Below are 20,216 nucleotides of genomic sequence, written 5' to 3'. Positions count from 1 at the left end.
TGGATGCTCCTCATCCCACCGCAATATGAGGGGTGCATGAGGCAGAATGATAGATGGAATGATTTTGTGTGGTTTAAATGAGGAAGCTGCATTACATGGTTCTGTATGTAGCATTGCATTAGATCAGTTTTCTGCCTTCTGCAAAATTGATTATATATCCATTTATCACCTCCTACATTCACACTAAACTCATTCCATTTGCCTTTTCTTTTTCTTCGGATGTGCATTTTACACCATGAAAAACAACAGCACGTTGGAAAGAACGAATAAATATCTCAGTAAATTCCAAGAGTTTAACTCACATCCTCAAACACAAGGGATAAAAGAGAAGGAAAAACATGGTCAAATGTGCAGGTTACATAAGTTGACATATATCTAGCTGGAGATGCTGAGTTTTCCTCTTGCCCAAGTAGTTCAGGGCTTTCTCTGCAGAAGCCAATGGAATTTGGTCTATGTAAAAATGGAAACAGTCTGTCTGAGTTATAAATGGCACTTGCTGCCAGCAGAATAAAAATCGTGAGGAGCAAAGCTCCTTCCATCAGGAGCTGGAAGAAAGGGGACTGGGGAGCAGAGGATGTAATGGCTCTATCACAAAAAAAAAAAAAAAAAAAAAAAAAAAAAAAAAAAAAAAACTGTGAAGTATTTACAGAATAATAATCCACTGCTTACCTTTCTCCTAAACCCCCAGCAGCCTTAGCAGGGCACATTCCCCTTCCCACCCTTGTCGCACCTGCTGGGAGCCCCCCGGGTTGTGCAGGCGCAGCCCCTGCCAGCAGCGCTCCTGGCGATCCCGCTCCGCCTCGCCCGGCGCTGCCCGAAGCTGCCGCTGGGTTTTTGCCAGCGAATTCTGGTAATTGTATTACTCTTGCAATATGAAGTCAGCGCAGACTTCCCATTACTAAATTTAAGATCCTCCTCTTTTATACACGTTCCATAGAGAAATAATGTTTTGGGCTTGTGTTTGATGGTGTTTATTCGTAGGCAAAACACCAGGGAGATTTCTAGCAACACTGTCTCTTCCCAATTAGCTGCAGACCTGCGAGGCATCTAAGAAATGCTTTTATGTTTTGTATAGAGTGTTTGATGGAGGTACTTAATTTAAAATTTTAAGAGTATTACATGTGGCAGGTTATAAATCTGAGAAGGAGGAAAGAGAATAAATAGAGAAACCACGCTGGATGTTTGTTTTTGAAAGTGCTGACTTTAGCAGTGTGAAGATGTTTTTGGTTCAGGCTCAAGGAGGCGCTTGGGTAAGAAGCACCACACTGCTGCATCAGGGCAGGATATTCTTTGGGGAAAGGAAAAATAAAAGCTGTGTTTCCAAGAATCCGTGAGGGTAACCTGTTCTAAACAATCTGCAATACAGAAACCTATTTGAGCAAAACCAGGGCTGGATCTGGAGGAGGGAATCGTGCAGCTGCAGCCAGGCAGCCCCAGCCATCCTGGGCGCAGCTGGGAGCGGGGGGCTGAGTTTAGGGGGGTGGTCCTGGGGCGGGCTCAGGCTGAAGGGCAGCCGGGGGGCAGTCAGGGGGTGCTTCTGGGCCGCTGGTGGTGCTCCTGTTTGCTGAGAGCTGGTGCTGTGGCATGTGGAGGTCTGGGGCTGACGGTAAGTGCTCCCTGGGTAGGAGGACCAAGCCTTCTGCTGCCGTGCAGGAGTTCTGCCAGGAGTGACTTACTGGGACTTGCTAGCTCCTGGCAGCGTTTAAGTGATGTCCTTATTAAATTTAGAGAAAGGAGAATTGCCTTTCCTGGGATGAAAGGAGACTGGTCAAATAAGAAATCTTCAAGAGCTGGTGCTGAAGGTTTCTTTTAGAAAAGAAATGTGTGTAGAAAAAATCATGTTCTGCATCTGAGAGATTCATGTTATCAAATATATGCATATATATATACACATACTTTAAAGAGAAAGCGTGTTGCAGTTGTACTTCAATGATTTCCCCTCACGTGAACATAGGCAATTAGGAGCTTACAGTCCGTTCCTTAACATGCTACTTAATTATGAACCAAGATGTTGAGCTAATTAAAGAGTGATTGCAGTTAAATGCCTGATCTGCCTTAGCAATTGAAATGTATTTTGTTCCTTCTGTAGGGTGGTGGATTACAAATGCAGACGTCGTGGCTGCGGGCTGAGACAGGCCTGGGGCTTCCATTGCTCTTCCCTTGGCAAGCAGGAGCGCCGTCAGCCTGCGCCAGTCACCGCGCCGTCCTTCACCCTGGTCTAGCACCACAGGTAAGAAAATGTTTGTGATTTGTAACCAGGAAAGGGGGCTTCCTGGTTTAGGTTACAAAAAGCCTCTGTAGCTCCCTGCCCCGTGGTACCCCCCACCTGGAGCCTCCCAGCCTTTACCTCGTTGTCACCTGTGGTTTGCTTTAAACCCCTCTGAGCTTTTAAGCCCAAATGCAGTGAATGGCTCTTAAAGTACCTACACATTTCATGAAAGTGCTAAGTATTTATTTTTTTAACCTTTTCTATATGTTTCTCAACCAAATAATTATAATGGTGGTCAAGTCTATTCTGTCACAGATGGTACTGAAGGATTGTCAGTTGATTTTTATTTTTTTTTTCTCACTTTATTGTTGCGTCCTTACTTTGTAAAGGAATTTCTGAAGGCATTTTTGATACTCTGGGAGCAGAGGAAGGGAATGTGATGTTTCTGTAGGAGCATGTGGGGAGAAGGCTGTGTAACGCGCCTCAGGTAACTAGGAGCTGTAAGACCTTCACCCCGCAGGCTCTTCCACATAAGTCTTAACTTTATTACTTCCGGTAAGCAAAGCTAATAATGAAAGCAAGATAATAATACCAAAAAGAGAATGTTTGGGACGATCTGGGAAGTGAGGGCTTACTGTTGGCCCGACACAACACAGCCGTCACGACACGCGTGGCCGGGCGCACCTGAGCGGTGTGGGTAGCAGGCCATCGATCGCAGTGCTGTCTTGTGCACTGCAAATACGGAGCTGTAACGGTCCAGGAAATAATCTTTTGTTAAAATATATCTAAATACAAGTAAAAGAAGGTATTTTTCTGCAAGATAATACAGTTAAGTGATGCCTAAAAGGGGGAACCGTTTGGGGAAAAAGACAAATTCTTCTATTCTTGTGGAGATGATTTCCATAGATGAAGACCATACTAGACTTCCACCGGTGTAGCTAAATTAATGAAGGGTACGAAAAGTTAACGGACCCTTAGAGATGTAAGTGAGCCTCTGTTGTAGAAGCAGCTATTAGTAATAGCCTCTCCAGGAGAATTTATTTTATATTTTAGAAGTGGTTTTACATACCACTGAGGTGCTGCTATGGAGTTATATTTGCATCCATGTGGGATGTCTTCTGTTCTTAAAAATGCTGACATTTCCACGGCTCCAAAATGCTCAGCGTAGATGGAAACTCAGCTTCAAAACTGATGTGAATTAATGCTGTGATATGACCAAACATTTGCCTGCTACAGAAGGTGTAATGTTTTACCCAGGCTGCTAGGAACATACTTCAAAAAGGGCGCAGATGCAGTTATTGGACATCAAAATTGAGCAAGAAGTTACTAAAAGAAAATCCAGCTGAGGGAGCCCACAAAGCTGCTTCTGTCAGGGGTAAAAAAAAAATAAAAATAATAATAACAAAAACCTTAACATTTAATCATTCCCCAACCATGAAACTGGCATTTTCGCAGATAGCACTGAACTGTGATTCTCACTGCTTCTTCAGAAAAGAAAACACATGCCCAGTATGACAGTCTGCTGCTCTAGTAAAAACATTTGTTGTTCAGAAAATCTAGTTAATATGGAGCTGTTAATTGTCTGACCATTAAATTACTTGGCTTCTACTTAGTCCCCACTGGGGACTAATTTTAAATTCAATTAGCCCAGAATTTAAAGGAATATAGTTGAGGGATTGTAGAAGGCTACAGAGATATGAAATTGTGCTTGATAAGATGCAGCCAGGAAAGGGAAGCTTTTAATCTCTATTTCAAGGTGTTGAACCAGAAAAAACTCTAACAGAGAAATGAGATTCCCTGTGAATGCACATACACAAATGAGATTCCTTTATGCTAATGCACTGTGATTTCTTAATATATTTTAAACAAACTATTAATTAGCCAGAATTAGGATCTATCAATAAAAACCTCATGAGGTGTATCTATAAGTTCACACATTGAAGTCTTAGCCAGTACCTGAAGAATCCAAAGTGTCTCAATGTCACTTCCATCATTTTCACTCAACCACAAGCAAGACCAGAGAGAAATCTTACTAGCTGGCCTGATTTTCAGATGAATTTTGCAACTGCAATAAATTTAAGCAAGCGCTCAGCTCAGAGACTGACTGTTCGTTTTACTGCACACAAATACAGCCGCTTTTATTTTAAACTGCTGAGAGGTTTATGGAGGTGGAGCATAGATGTGCAAGGCAAGATTTGGCTCAGGCTGATCTTGCTTGAGAAAATTTTCATCAGTACCACCACGAAGCTCCTTCTGCTCCTAGCATGGCTGCCTTGATAGCAGCAATGATAATAGCATTTAGATACTCGTTCTACCATTGCAAAATAAATATAGATTTATTTTCTGAGTGACGTTTATTTTATAAAGCTGTTGTCACTGGTAGAGTAGCAGATGAACTAACCCTCTTTCAGATTTTGAATTGCGTGTCAGACTTCTAACAAAGTCACTGAAGCAATGTAGGGAGAAGACTGTTATGTGCTAAATGACAAATGCATCATTTATGAAGAGATCACGTCCTGAAGGTGTAATGCTTTCCCTGAAAGGACACGTGTAAGTCAGTACTCTGGGGTGCACTGGTGGCAAAAGCTCGTTCTGGAAGCCATGTGAAGAGCTGCATTGCTCCTGTGTAACAGCTCCTGGAAGAGACTTTGTGCACCGTGGGTCTGACTTTTGTCAGATTTTCCAAGACTCTCAAAAGCTTCAGGGGCTTAGCTGGCTGTGGAATTCAGTGGGGATTTGGCTGTTGGTGTTTGTTTGTTTGTTGTTGTTGTTTTTTAATTGCAATCTTTTGGCTGGTTATTCCTGTTATCCTGTTCTCAGGAGGTCAATTCTCATCGTTTAGAGTTCTGGAAATGTGCTCAGGGCATTGAATTCCCTCTCTGGTTTCCCAGTACACAGATCCATAGACACCAGTGGGCAACAGGGATCACTGCAGTGATGCATCCACCCCATGAGCACCGGCCATGCCCCGGCTTCTCTTCTTTTCATTTGCATCATTTATTTATTTTTCAACACTTGTATCACACTTGCACGTTACTCTCAGAAGCACACAACCAAAGGCAGAACTATGTCTCTGAGCTGCTGTTCGCTGGTTTGGTTTGGGTAATGCTGTGGTTTCCTTGAGGAAGGAAGCAGGATGCTTTCCCTCTATGCTTGTAGTGGGTTTGCAGCTGAAAAACAGAGACGTTTCCCTAAAGGAGCCAGTGTACAGCACCCAGAATATCGATCTCCCTGGCTACTGAAACGGTACAAAGGAGCTCATCAGGTAGATTTGGCTATACAGATTCATGTCACTTACGTGCTCCTCTTGAGTGACTTTATTAATACCTCAAGATAAGTTTTGGGGTAGATCAAGGAATTGCTCAGAGACAAATTTGCGCCTGAATGTGCAAATAGCTCTCCTCCTGCCTGCAGTCTCAGCATCCACCTGGGTCCCAGCTTGGGTAGCGTTAGCCGCGGTCGGGGGAAGCCTGTGGTGCCAATGGGATGTTCCCATCCATCGCTCCATGGGCCGAGGCCCCCACAGTCAGGGAGGGACACGTGATTTTCTTGAGACAGAGCTTGTGTGCTTCAAATCTTCATCCTTTCGTAAACCAAATGTCACGATGTCTGCGCTGCTCCTTCCTGTTGGAAAACTCCCAGTGGGCACGTGTTATTTTCACAGCTTTGTTCTCTGTAGTTTCTCTCCTTTCCATGTTACTTTAATCGTCCACTTCTTGTTTGTTTTGATGTCTGTGTACGTTTTGGGGAGTTCCTGGGGAACTCTTGCAAATAGAGCTCTTTTAAAAAACAACAACAAAGTTTATATAAAACAACAACAAACAAAATGCCCAGCAAAATAACTAAAGTTAAACTTAAAACTTTTTAAAGGATGCCGGTTTTATTTTCTTTCATTTCTCTGGCACAAATCCACTCAGAAGCAGTGCTTGCCAACTCATCTTAATTTTGGATAATTACATTTTTGCAATTTCTAATTTGCTAATCTATAGTAATTTTCTTGTGATTTTTAAAAGGCAGAAGGGGGAGTAAGCAAAGCTGATTTGTGATCAGAGTTCTCCCTTCTATAATTAACTACATCTAAAAAACCATAATTGATGCTTATATAGCTTCCCAATAGCATCTCTTCAATTGGAACACGCAGCATTGTATACTGCGCTTTCGGCTCTGAAAAGATTGATTTGCAAGCCACTATCAATCTGTTGCTAAGCAGTTAGTGACGGCACACAGTGAAGTCCTCAAGGACAATACAGAACAGCCAGAATGTTTTTCTCAGTATCAAACCTTTTTTCCCCGTCTCCTGAAATATTGCATCAGTTGCTCCTTAATCAAAGTATAAAAAATGTTGCCAAGGCGATGCCACATTTGGAGCCACAGATCACAGCAGACAAACCTGTGCTGGGAACTGCAAATTTTAGGACTTTCACAGTAGGCAACAAAGGTGTAATGTGTTTTTGTTGTCACTGCTGTCTTCATCTTATACTCGGCTGATTCTTTTTTTTTTTTTTTTACTCATTTAAATAGGGTTAGTAGAACAGCAGAAGAGCAGTTAAAGTTGGTTTTCTTCAGATGAAGCTGGTGAACTTGGCTTCACTCATCTTTTTGGCTGAGAAGCAAAAGCAGCTGCTGGAAGAGCTGGTCTTTCATGTTGTGAGACAAGGCATTGCTAAAAAAAAGTCTGCCAGAGATGCAGAATGACGCAGGGCTTCGTATCTATGCCAGAAACCTCTGGAGTGGACAGGAGCAATGTGTGCATCAATCTTGCATCTTGCCTGTGTTTGTCTTGAGAGTCCGTATAGAGCAGCGATACACATTTTAAACTTAGCCCAGAAATCAAATATTCTTTCACAAGCCTGCTGATTCTGTTAAGACCATGGGGGAGAGAGACAGCACATGTATCTGTGCCTCTAAGGCAGGAGACAAGCATCCCTTGCACAGGGAGGAAAGATGGGGGGAGACCAATGAAGCCATTAATTTGTACGTATTTTATTTATGTAAAGATGCAGATTGAAAACCGCTTTTTGAAACCACATTCTAAATAATTTTTTTAGAAAATGAACAGAATGCTAAACTCTCTGCTTGCCCAGCTTGCCTGTTTTACTTTGTAATGAGATTTTAATAAAAAGGCAGAGAAGAATGCCAGCTGAGCTGGCACATCTGACATTTTGATAACCTCGTCAATAATACAGTTAGGTTATTGGCTTTAAGCAGCTGCAGAACTTTTCCTTATTGTTTAGCTGCCTGTTCATTCTATTCCTGTCTTGTTGATAACAGTAAAAAGATGAGTAACAGTGGCAAATCAATAGGAAAGCATGTTTCTTCTATATGACCATGAACCTAACTCTTCAAATTACATCTGAAAACTCCAGGCTCTTTATTTGATCATAAATAGATATGCAGGAGGAAGGGAGAAAAAATAAATAAAAAATGTTTAGTTGTTGGCCTAGGGCTTTATGAATGTATTCCTTCCCCGGTTTTCCCTCTTCCAAATTAAGTTAAATTATATTAAAAACAATGCACAGTGTTTATTTCAAGTGAGGGGCAAGACTTTAGGCTTTGTTACAAGCATATTTTGGACAGGTGACCACTCAGTGAGCTGACACCAGTGTTCTCCTTGTGGCGGCCCACGAGACCTTGCAGCTATTGCATGAGGTTGTGCTCCTGTTTGAAAGCTGAGAGAAGTATTTCTGTTCTGACCTGTTCTTTCTGGGCCCTGAAAAGGCAGGTGAAAGTGAGGTTAAAATGAAGAGAGAGAAGGTAACGGGGCTCTGTGCAGGGCAGATGCCAGCAGGTGATGCTCTGGGTGCAGCTCTGCAGCGCACCTGGGAGACTGAGGCAGGCGAGGGGGGTGGGAATTGTGAAACTTCAAGCAAAGTCTTTAAATAGAGCTGAAGAAATAGTGACTCTTAGTTGGTGACTGAGCAGAATAAGGACAAAAACAACATCAACAAAAAGCCAGCAATGACTTCTCGCCTGTTCCCTGGAGAGGCCGAGCAGGCAGGGCGCTGCTGCCGGTGCCTGCCCGCATCCACGCAGAGCTGGGAGTGTCGCCTTGTGTGCGAGCTGCTTCGTAATGCATGCACCAAACCTGCAGCGAAAAGTAATATGACTGCAAATGTCAAAATCAAATAGAATTTAAGAAAAACAAATGGTACTCTCAGCATCACTTCATCTCCATCAGAAAGGGGCTTAGGAGGCCGGGACTGGGGACGTAGCTCTGCTTTGCTTCTGACTTGGGCTTCTTTGTGCCTGCAGAGCCTGAGATAACATGGGATCGAATGCCACAAAATAAAAGCTCTGTCTGTCTGTGCCCAGCTGCTGCTCGCCCAGAGGCTGCTCTCCTGCACAGGGTCTCCCCTCCAAATCCTCTTGGCACAGGCACCTGGTTCCTCAGTTGGGACCTGAGCCCCTTGGGCTTTCCCCGTCGGTACGTTTGGGTCAGGTCACCCAAACCAGCACTTTGTCGTGGGATTTTGTATGCTAGGGTTTTTCTCGGAAAGTTTGAACCGTAAGCCAGGGAGGTGATGAGCATGGCTTTGCCTATCGAGCAGAGCGAGGTGCGTGTGCTCCAGGCTCCCCGGGGTGGTGCTGAGGCAGATCCCAGTGGCTAAGCACAGTGCGAGGGGGGCTTTGGGTTGCACCGGGGCCTCTCAGGCTTCCGAGGTCCTCAAATTTAAAACAATGTTTAGAAATCTAGAGGCAACATCAGGAATGAAAAAGAAAAATAATGCGAGGTCTGGCAAGCGCTTTAACAGGCTTTTTAGGAATGGAAGCGAAAGACCCACCAATAGCTGGAAGCTGGAGCTGGCAAAAGCAAATGAGGTAAAACGGATTTTATGTGTTGCTTTAGAAAATGTGTGACTTGCCACTGGGCCAATTTCCTTCTAGGAAAGGTAGCCAGGAGCCAGCCGGGCTGTGCTGAGCTGCGAGATCTCCTTGCTCCACGCTGCGCCGTGCTGGACGTTAAGCCCCGTGCAGTTAGGAACAAAGGGAGCTGTGTTTATAATGCTGGTTCTTGGGCAAACTGTGCGCCAGGCTCCTGCTCTCAGCCCAGGCTGATGCACAGCGTGTCTGCGGGATGGGGAAGGTGCCTCTGGGGCCAGCCGCAGCTCTTGGAGGTGGCAGAGGTTGGCAGAGGAGCGCCCGTGTGCTCGCCCTGATGAGCTCTCCTGCTTGACTGACAATTTCTTACCACTTAAGGGACTAAGCTTCCTAATGCACCAGCTGGAAACTGATAGATTTCTGAGAAAAGCAGATAATCAGAATGCATCTCCAAAAGAAAATAATCTTTCAGCTTATCCTTGGAAGATTTTTTTATGAGTTCTATGTAATTAGAAACTGAAAATAATAGTAGCAAAAGGCTCTTTGTACATAAGTAGACACGCTTGGCTTCAAAAACACATTTGAATAAGACTAAGAAGAGACTAAACAGACTGAAAAACATGCACCTTGTATTGAAGAAGACCAGAATGTACTCATTGGGAGAAAGAATTCAGCTGCTCCAGCCTATGGTTCTGGACCCATAGAAATTTAACAATTTGGAAAGTGTCTTCTGTTCTCTAACCTATGAAACTCAAGCTCTGCTGTTTAAATTTTACAAATTTACTTTAATTTCCTTCTCCTGTAATACTGGGATATTCATTTTTCCCCTTTTTATTTCACTGGATTCATTCTGAGCATTTTTCCACTGATATTTAATACTTGCTGTTCAGACTGTAACAGCTATGCTTGTAGGTGAAAAAAACCCATGTTGTGTTGCCAAAAGAAGAAATATAAGCCAAACTGCTTGTGTTAATATTTGCATTTGCAAGTACTGACTTTTCTCCAGAACTAGACCCTCTCTAGTAGTAAAAGGACCCGAGAAATATGTTTGCTGGTTAGAGGGAAGGATGCAAAAAATATTAATGGAAAATACCTCTTATTCAGTAATGTTTTCAAAATATATAGAGTACTTGGAAGTGTCAGCTGTCTGCTTAGCAGCTAGAAAATATTATGCTACGGTCCCGTCCCCTAGAACAATTTCCTATTTGCTCTAACTGCTGCGTTCGGGCTTTAAGGAGCAGTAACCCAACTCCGTAACGGCTGGGCTGCTGTCGGCCACGCCGTGTTGGCTGGGTTCGGCTTTGTCTCTAACCCCTGTAACGGTGAGATGAGCCTTGGTGCTTTTGCCAGCTGCCTTGTGTTTGAATGTGGCAGAAAGTGGCCTTCAGTTCCAAGACTGCTTGGAACCTTTGCTCCCTTTTCTGGACTTGGAAGCTCTGACCTTCCATTTGAGGATGACACAGGACTTGCTTTTGCTTTCAGCTCTTCCCTCAAGAAGAAATCTGTTTCACCAGATACGCAGCCTTGATGCTACTTTCTTTGGGGGAGATTTTCTGACGGGGTGGATGCTGGAGGGATCTGGTGCATCACTGGTGCACGGAGGGATGCTCTTCCAGGCGCAGTGCTGCAGGACTGAAGGGTGGGAGAGGGCACCCAGGTGGAGCTCCAAGGGCAGCCACAAAACCATGCCCGTGGGAGAAAAACCCTGTGTAGGAGTGTTTCTGGTGTTCCACCGGTCACTGCTTTGTGGCAAACAAAGGTGCTGCTGTGGTGCACCGCGAGTCCCATGGGGCACCTCCACCTCCTGCACCCTGAGGAGTGCTGTGGGTGCTGCCGGGCGAGGGCTGCTTCCCCTGGATCCCCTTCCCCTAGGACGGGGCAGAAGCCAGGCAGCCCTTGGCAGTGTCTGGGGGCTCGAACAGAAGGGAGGGGAGCTGCGTGGGCATCGCAGGGTGAAACCTGCCCGGATGGAAGATGGCTGAGTGCAGCTTATTGCGTCCTGAAGACGATTAATAATACTTAATCCCCTGGGGGTCGGCCTGGACTGGGCAGAGCTCTGCCTCCCCTTTGGATCCCCCCCGTGTCCGCTCCCGCTTTGGAAGGCTGGCGGGGGGTGCCCGGGCCCGGCAGGCGGCGCCGCGGAGCGCTCGGAGGCCGCTCGGGGGGGCCGGGCCGGGCCGTGGCGGGGGCACCCCCAGGCCCCGGAGCGGAGCCTCAGCAGCAAGGGGGGGCCACCGCACCCCCCCGACTGCAGTGGGGTCGAGAAACCCTGCTAACCCGGGTAGCAAGGAGCCTCTGCTACGGATGCTGCTTATCCTTTAGGCCCCTTTCTGCGCGAAGCTCTCTGGCTCCGCAGCAAATAATCTGGCATAAACAAAAGCGCAGCGGCATGCGGCGCTCGGTGGAAACAAGGCGAGATGTTTCCCGAGCTGTCCCCGAAGCCCTCGCAATTTGCCCCAGGTGTTAATCGTTGGGACTGGTAACAGTAATTATTGCACGGTTTGATGAAGTCCACGTCCTTTTTTTAAAAAATGTAGTTTCTGTGACGAACGTTCCTCGTCTTGTGCTCTGTCACAGTGAGAGGAAGAGACTTGCAGGGTGGAATTGTGCTCTGAGTCGCATTGATTTAGCGATTAGTGTCATGTTCGTCTTGGATTTTGTGATTTCTACTCATTAACCTGAAAATGTTCTTGCAATTTTCTTCTCCTAGACTGCTTTGAAAGCAGCAACGCGGGTTCTGTTCTGTCTGAGTGCGTGAGAGCAACTGTCTCCAGCAAGGCACTAAACAATAGGGAGAGAGTCTGAGAAGCACTAAGTAATACTTAAATCATTACATGTTATCATTTGTTTAAATCCTTGATTTAAATACTATTTGTATGCTTTACTTCTATTGTTTGAATATTTGGACTAGATCACTATATATACATTTAAAAAAAAAAACTTCAACTCTCTCTGCACTGCCTAATTGTCATAGTTAGTAAATAAATAATGTGGTCCCAATTCTGATCTCATTTGCTGTAGCTATATACCCTGGCTCGCTTCCACTGACTGTAAGGAAATTGATTTCTATTTTACAGTACTCTGCACAGCCTATTGCACACTGCACCATCTGTGTGCACTTGCTTGCACCCTGTCATGCTAATGCAGACTCATTTTAGGACTGAGACGAGCAGATCAGAGAGGAATGATAGCAGTGAAGCCCTCTCCACGCAGCCCCGCCAGGTCAGGTGGAGATCTGGGGGAATGGCTGCGGGGTCTGGTGGTGCTGTCTCAGCCACGCAGCCCCCAGCCTGGAGCCGTGCCCGTTTGCCCAAGCAGCAATCAAGCATCGTTTGATTCCCATGTTCAGTTTTGAGTTTTTTTTTTTTTTTTTTCTTCTTTTTTTTCCTTTTTTTTGTCATTGGGTTGGTTTTATTTTTTTTCAATCCAAAGGCTATCCTCATTACACCCCTGCTGTATCATTAGCCTTCTTGGTGCCATGCACATCTCCCTGTCATCCTCTAAAATTAGCGGTGGCACAGAGTGCTCGGCAGCATCTCCTCCGTACTGGAGCTCTTTGCTGGCGAATACCACGACAAGGCTGTTTTGGGGAGCTGCAAGTGGGGTTCCACCAAAGTGCTGGTAGAAATGCTGAAAAGGGCTGCCCGTGCTCACTGCGGGACGCGGTTCCTGTGTCGTCCTGTTGTGTCCGGAACTTGCACAGTAAATGTGCAAGCTGCTCTTGTGACCCTGCGTGCCAGTTCAGGCCAGCCCAAGGCGCTATTCCCTTTTCAGTTTGGATGCTTTATACCCCACACAAGGGATGGAAAGGGCAATATTCCTAAAATTGTACCCCCAGTTGGCAGGCCCTCACAGCCAGGCAGGGGAAATGTTCCCTGTGGCTTGGGACGCTGCGGCTCTGGGAGGTGGTGAGGGGCAGGGGTGAGAGCAGGAGGAGTTCGGGAGCAAAGGTGTGAAGCTCGGGGGCAAAACCTGCCAGCCCCTGCCCTCTTTCCCCAGATAGGGGGCTGACCTTGCTGACTCTGCTCTCGCTGAGTTGGAGAACTGTCTCAAAATTCCTTTGCTCTCCTTTCCCAGACCTCTTTCTTCGAGCCAGGTTATAAACTCATCTGCCCAAACAGTAACCTAATAAGCTACAGGATATTCCAGAATGCGAAATCTATTTCTCTCATGTGCTAATTGTGCTCTAAAAAGCAATTTGCCTCATTGGAGTCTCTTGTATCTTGCGTGAGCGTTGGCAACAGTCATGCCACTCCTCTGTTCTTTGCAGTGAGCATCTGTACATTTTTTTTTTTTCTAATGGATCAGTTTCTTACAAATTGTATACATATATTTTTATGCAGGGCCCTTTTAATATAATCAAACTCTCTATTCAAGAAAGAAAATCTGATGAAACATCCCATTTCAGTGAGGGCAATTTAGGCTAGACATCAGGAAAACCTAGCTAATGATTAAAATAGTGAGGCACTGCTATAGGCTGCCAGGAGAGCTTAAGGAAACTCCATCATGGGAAGTCTTTAAGAATAAGTTTGGCACGTATTATCAGGAATGATTTAGCTATAATTGATCCTGACTTGGAGCAAGAGAAGGGACTGGGCAATTTCTTCTTTTCTTGTTTTGTATGTTTTCCAATTTTTTTTTTTAGGTTGAATTTAAATGGTTCAGTGTTACCAAATGTTCCCTCCCCTCTTTCTAAGGGAATTTTTCACTAAATTTCAACTGAATGTGCAAATAGTTGAGCACACTGTAATTTATGTCACACGTCAAGATCTAAGCCTCTTGAGGATGTGGCTCCACCTCCCTAAATATTTAAATATTTTTCCTTCTCTTTCCTGTTGCCTGATTTTGTTGTATAGCTCGCAGCTACTCTGAGTTGCCATTTCTCCACTGATGCCAAAATCTCGCAATTATACTGAAAGGAGCAGAGCTGCAGCCACCTTGCACATCAAGGCTGAGCCAAGCCTTTTATTTCCACAAATAAGAATTAGAAAGAGTTTTAAGCAAATATTATTCAACCGAGCTTAAAGGAAGAGCTGAGCATTCAGAAAATGACTCATTGTGCGGGCGAAGAGCATGCACTGCCTTGAAATGTTGTCTTGAGGGCTGTTTTATTAAATACATGAGTGAACTGACTAACAGCAAAACTGATGCAGAATGCTGATGGTGTCTTTGACCTTTAAAACCTTTATGAAATTTGCAATTTGCTCATTTTCTAATTAAAAAAAAAATAGTATTAGTCATTCCTTACATATGCTTCTCCATTCTCAGTGACCAGATATACATACAGCTCTTAATGGTTGGAATCAGCATTTCAGTGTTGTGCATGCAGGTGCGTTATGCTGCATCCAGAAGACGCTGTAAAATGTTCACATTGCTCCCTGTTTCTCTTGCTGCGGTGATGGACAGCAGAGAGACAGCCGTCTTAAAAAAACTGCCTTTCACACCCAAAATTCGTATGCACGGGCATTTTGAATATTCAGAATAATCAAAAAACCCCAAATCGGAACAAGTCTTGTGCGCCTTATTTTAAACATATTTATCGTTCATTTCAGATGTTTTATGTGGGCTCTTTCTGGGTATTGCGGTTCGGAATCCAAATCGGTTTCCCCTGAGAGCAGGGACAAACGCTCACAAAGCCTCCGCCGCACTTTTGTCCGTGTCCTGCCGTCACCCGCCCGCTGCCTGTGGCAGGATGCTGAGCTGTCCAGCAGCCCGGGCAGCTCCCCGGGAGCACTGCCCGGCTGGCACAGAGCCGCTCATTAGCAGCGCCTCGTCGGTGGTGGGGAAGCTGGTGGTCACAGATGGCTGCCAGCTCCGAGAGCTGAACCCATCCCTGGTGGGAGGCCAGCGTTTGATGCGAGATGAGGTGGGCTCGGTGCTTGGGGAAGTGGGAACCTTTGGATGTGATTTGTTTAAAGGAGATTGTGATGTCGTGGAAAAGGGCATGACATCACAATCGTCTGCGGTAGATGTGCGGCTGGCCGGAAGGTGGCCGTTGGGTGGCACGAGGTAGCCCTGCTCAGTGGTGGCTTTGCAAGCCTAAGAAAATACCCAGTGAAACCTGCAATGCTGCACCGGTTAATATTTCCTGATAGGGATGGGCCAAAGCTTGAGTTACTTTCCAAATCCCCGTGACTTTGCAGGTTGGAATTAAAATAGAATATTTATGCAAACCACACAACTGATTTTGGCTTCAGGTTGTAGAAAGCTTGCCTGATGAGCTTTTGCCAAATAAAACCACCCTGGGTTTTATTTCACGGCAGCTTTTCCAGGCAAGGATACTTTCAGAAAATGAAATCCATTGACCTCGGCCAGGCCAAGAAATGAGGGAGGAGTGCGTAAAGGTTATAACCATGTAACTTTAAAAACATCTAAATCAAGTCCTCTGTAAGTTCACCGAATCCAGCGCAGCTCTTTCTGTGACCCTCGTGGACTTTGAGCCAAGATCCCGTGAGCGCAGCAGAGCTCGCTTCCCACCTACGAGCAGCCTCACAGGCCTGGAAGTCTGCAGAGCACTGAGCAGTTAGCAATGCTTCCTGTGCAAAACTCTCTCCTCACTTTTTTTTTTATTGACCAACTATGTCCAGTAGTTATTGCCACGAGGAGCAGGAGGACCAGTGCAAAATATGCCTGGTACTTACGAGATCAGATTTTAGAGGGTCTATGCAGAGAAGAACCTAAGTTCAGGGTGAGGAAACAGCTCTCCATTTCTAATTCAAATCTTCTATGCAGTATTTCTGGCTGAATCCACTGGAGCAAGGCACTGAAGTGCTTCACCCACCTGGCTGCAGACCTTTTGATGAAGGCAAACAGCCATTCAAACACAGCCATGTTTCTGGTGATCCAGCCCCTGAGAAAGCTAAAGAATCAGCATCTCCCAGTATTCTCTATTCATTATTTATGTACAAGGAACTTGCACCACCACCTGCTCTGTGAACATCTGCATCCTTGCACAGGCAGCAGAGGTGCTCGGAGAGCTGAGGTTTCGCACAGGAGGCATTGGGCACGTTGCCCAGCCACTCTTCTCTATGGCTTGCTTGCTTGCTGTAAATGGCTTTTAAAGACACCGGAAAGAAGCGGCCGTGTTTCTTCTGAATGCCTGTTGGCCTTTGAACTGGAAACACAAGTAGAAGACGTCTGCTGCCGGGTCACTAAGGTAGCATTCAGCTCTTGTGGGAAAGCACGGGAGGTGCTGCTCTGTAAAGCTTTGTAGCCAGGCATTAAATGTTTCTCAGAATTTAGCTTCAGCTAGTTTCAATCTTTCCGGCTGCAAAAATCTTTAAATGTTAAAAAAAAAAAAAAAAAAAAAAAAAAAAAAGCTTTATTGCCCCTTATTTTTCCTGAGACTCCTGATGCCTCCTTTTCCCCATGCCTCAAGGTAAAAGGCTCTCGAGGAAAGGGCAAGAAGTGACCTGGAGCTGATGATGTGCCGGGACGTTTCATCTCATGACATGGATGTGCTAGGACTTTGGCATCACGGAATAGAAAAAGGCAGTCAGATACGGTGAAAGAAATGATGAAACCAGATGTAAGGTTGATTGAAACCACTTCTTCTGATTCATACTTTTAATGTATTTCTCGGTCCTGGTATTTCATTGCTGTATATTTTCCCCCTGGAATTCATTATGCTCTGTATGTGACATCTCAGCGAGCAGCTGTGGAAATGATCATGTGGCCATCAAAAGCTGTAGCCTTGGGTGAGAAATGGGCAATAAGAACAAAGAAAGTATGAAGGCACAGTTTTTTGTTCTCATATACATCTTATTAGCGCTGAGGAAAGGGATGAAATCCTACAGACCCTGAGATAACTTAGGTTGGACGGGACCTCAGAGGTCTTTGGTCCGTCCTCCTGCCCTGCTAGGTCTCCTCACTCAGGGACTTGCCCAAAGCCCAAAACCTGCAGCGGCTGGGAGCTGGTGCCAGCTCTTTGAGACAGCCACGGTCTGTCTTTGCAGGCTGAAGACGCCTCTGCAAAATGGAAGTTTTTAATCACCAACCTGTCTGGAAATAGTTACCATCCCCTCCAGCTGTGAAGATTCATGAATGACTAAATTTTCTTACATGCTGGAGATATCTGTCAAGTTCTACCGTGCTCAGCAAATGTCTGACTTTCTTTCCATAAGCCTAGCGTTAAAGCTTAGCAAAACGTGTGTTTGCCTTTTCCCCTGTGTGCAGGGATGCGGCGACCTGCTCCCCTGGTCAGGTGCTTGCAGGGGACCAAAGGGAAGCCTTGGAAAGGTGCTGAGCCACTTAATTCTTCCTCACCTGCTAGGGGCTGAGCTCCACAGCTAGGCAGCATCCCGCTGCAGCTCGCTCTTATATGGCTTAGCTTGGCTGAAGGCTTCGTGAGCCTGAGGAAGGTTTGGGTTTGTGATCATATCCAAAACTAGAGATCTTTTGCCAGGGCTTTGCTATGAAAATTGCTCACAGCTCCATTGACTGTCTCTGCTGCCTCTGCAGCATCAATTCTATCCCTGGCTGACACCTTTGATTTTGGAAGTTGCCTCCATTTTCCAGAGAAAAGTATGTACATTAGCTATTTTTGGATAGCGTATATTCAATCTACTGCAAGAAAGGGAGCGATTCACTTGTTCCTTATTTTCAGAGCCATTACATTTCTCTTGGTGACAGCTCCAAGGAACAGAAATACTTAACTTGTTTAATGTCTTCATTGGGTGATTGAAAGACATCTAACCAAAACTCCACTTCTGTACTAGTGTGTGGAAAGCAGCATGCACCTTCTCGGTAAAGGTGCTTTTCTTTCAGCCTAGGTGAAAGGGAATGCTAAAAAGAAACCAGGTTTTGAATGGTTCTTGTGTCTGCTTGGAAGCCGAATGAACATACTACTGTCTGCTCATCGTTTTCTCTAGTCATTCTTTTCTTTTATGTTTAGCTGAAGATAAACTGTGGACTTTGCACCATGTAAAGTGTATTTAGGATCTTTGCTCAAGTGAAAAATGAGTTGTCATCTGTGCCAGTATTGGAGTGTGCAGGGAGAAATCTGGGACAGTCGCAGGGGCTGCCAACGGAAATAACTGATGGAAGATTTGACTGTGCTTAATTGAAAACACACAAAGCAGAGGCATATACTGCGAGCTCCTTGTGATGGAAAAGTGACAGAAAGTAAGCGGTGACTTCAGAGGGGCTGAAGCTCGTGGCCAGGGCCCTCTCCAGCCCACCTGCAGACTCACTCCCCACACATGTACTGGGGAGAGCCGGGCTGCTTGTGAGGCGCAGAGATGCTCCCAGTGCTCGGAGCTGGAGGGGCCTCTTTCTTACATCAGAAAACACAAACCTCACTGCAGCATTGCCAGCTCAGCAGTGCTGCGCTCAACAGCAACTGCCCTGAAGTCCCAACCTGTTCGCAGATTTGCGTAAAATACAAAATAAAAATACAGAAGTGCACCGGTGGCTGCCCTTGCAGCACAGGCCGGGCTGTGCAGGTTGGCACAGTGTGCGCACCACGGCTGCTGGATGCAGGGACCGGCTCGGGGGGGGTCCTCAGGGGGTATTCGGGGGCTCCGGATGGGAGGAGTGCTGCCAAGGTGGGAGCAGCGGCAGTCGAGATCTGGGTTTGGGGCCAAGGTAAATTACCAGCTGAAACAAGGTAAAGAACACAGGGTCGTGCCACTGGGGCAGCGTTAAAACACTGGCTCCCTTGCGTGTTGGTACTGATGAAGTAGCTCTAATGAAGAGACTGATGGCCGAGGCACAGGCGAATGCTGTTTGGTCTGGTACAAATTAAGCCATTTGCTCATCTATAGTACACGCTCATACATGTGGAAGAAAGGCTGCAGTGTTTAGTCAACAGTTTTTTGTTGGCCTTTTTTTTATTTATTTATTTTGGTTAAAGCCAGCTCTTTCGGCCGGTTGAGAAGCCACAAGAAGTTTGCAGGAGCTGAGGAGCGCAGCCTCACCTGTGGCTCGGTACCTCAGGTCCCACAAGCAATGCCCTTGGGTCCCTCTGTGCCGACGGTCCCCTGAGGGTGTGGAGGGAGCACGGGGCAGCCCCTGTAGCTGCCCTGCTACCGGCTGCTGCCCCGATGGCCTCAGAAAAACTCCCCCTCCTCATCTGCTCCAGGCCCTTTGCCAAGCACCAAGAAGAGCAGCCTTGTCCCTCACCTCCGCTACCTGATGGCCGCCTGAAGAACCTCTTCAGAGCCCTTTCTGCTGCCTGCCTGCCAAGGCGCGAGCCTCACATTGTGCTCAGCCCACGGGGCTCCTGTGGGCTCCTTTGCTTTGTTCTGCTCCCTCTTCTCCAGGCCTTGGCACCAGGGCGAGACGTGTCCTCGGGTATGGCTGCACGGAAAGGTCACCGCGCTGCAGCAGTAATTGTTTGAGAGCTTTGGCACCTAGCGCTGCTTCTTGGTGGAATCATTAGCAACAGGATGGAAAAGCACACCGAGAGGTGTTTTATCTTCCCATAGGAAGCGACACTTTGTTCAGAACCATACTGTGATGAGGACACATAGGAGAGAGCACCGCTGCTGTCTGGGGAGGGGAACGAGGAGGTGTTGAATAATGTGCAGATGTCTGTACCCTGCTGCAGTCGGCAATTGGGAGTGGAGATCATTGATGAAGTACAATTCTCTTCATGAGGTCTTTCTTTCCAAACTAAAAGGCTGCTGGAAGGGTTGGCACCACTCTGTTCCTTCCAAAATTCAAAGTGTTGGGACAAATGGGAAGTCTGGGGGTGCGGAGCAACCCCAGTGAGCAAGGTTTGAAGCCTGGGCATCAAACCTCCTGGGTGGACCCAAAGAAAGATGGATGCAATGGTTCTCGGGCAGATAGCAGGGCCTGGGTTTGCTTTTTCCTCTGAGTCCTTTTCTTTCTCTCTGTTTCACACGTAGATGCATGCACGCAGAAGCACAGTTCTCCAGTTTTCTAATTTACTCTAAATCAATCTGATCAAATAGAAACACCAAAATGAAAGAAAACCGACATTACTCGCTCTGGTCTTTACCAGCCCTTCTGTGTAACATGCACCCAAGGCTTGTGCAACAGGGCGAGCACATCTGTTATTAGGAACAGCTCCCAGTGGGAAATGTGCGCTGCGTGTTCCCTATGGTTACCCACAACCAGAGCTGTAACGCGAAACGCTTCGGGCCGCAGGAACAATTCATTACCCCCCAGTCACAGGGAACACCGGGCAGGTTTTGAAGGCTGACAGCAGCCCGCCGCCTGCGCC

The 20,216-nt window shown here is 46.2% G+C and overlaps 1 long non-coding RNA gene across 1 annotated transcript; it reads left to right on the top strand.

Moving 5' to 3' along the window:
* The first annotated feature begins 1,355 nt into the window (after positions 1-1,355).
* On the top strand, positions 1,356-19,213 carry LOC118174048. Its single transcript, XR_004754515.1, has 3 exons — positions 1,356-1,606; positions 2,090-2,230; positions 19,110-19,213. It is a non-coding gene; the product is annotated as an uncharacterized LOC118174048 (long non-coding RNA).
* Positions 19,214-20,216: the final 1,003 nt, after the last annotated feature.

This window comes from Oxyura jamaicensis, chromosome 13, assembly GCF_011077185.1.
Source record: "Oxyura jamaicensis isolate SHBP4307 breed ruddy duck chromosome 13, BPBGC_Ojam_1.0, whole genome shotgun sequence".
NCBI lineage: Eukaryota > Metazoa > Chordata > Aves > Anseriformes > Anatidae > Oxyura > Oxyura jamaicensis.
Note: the sequence above shows the minus strand (reverse complement) of the source record. Positions and strands in the feature narration are given on the sequence as shown.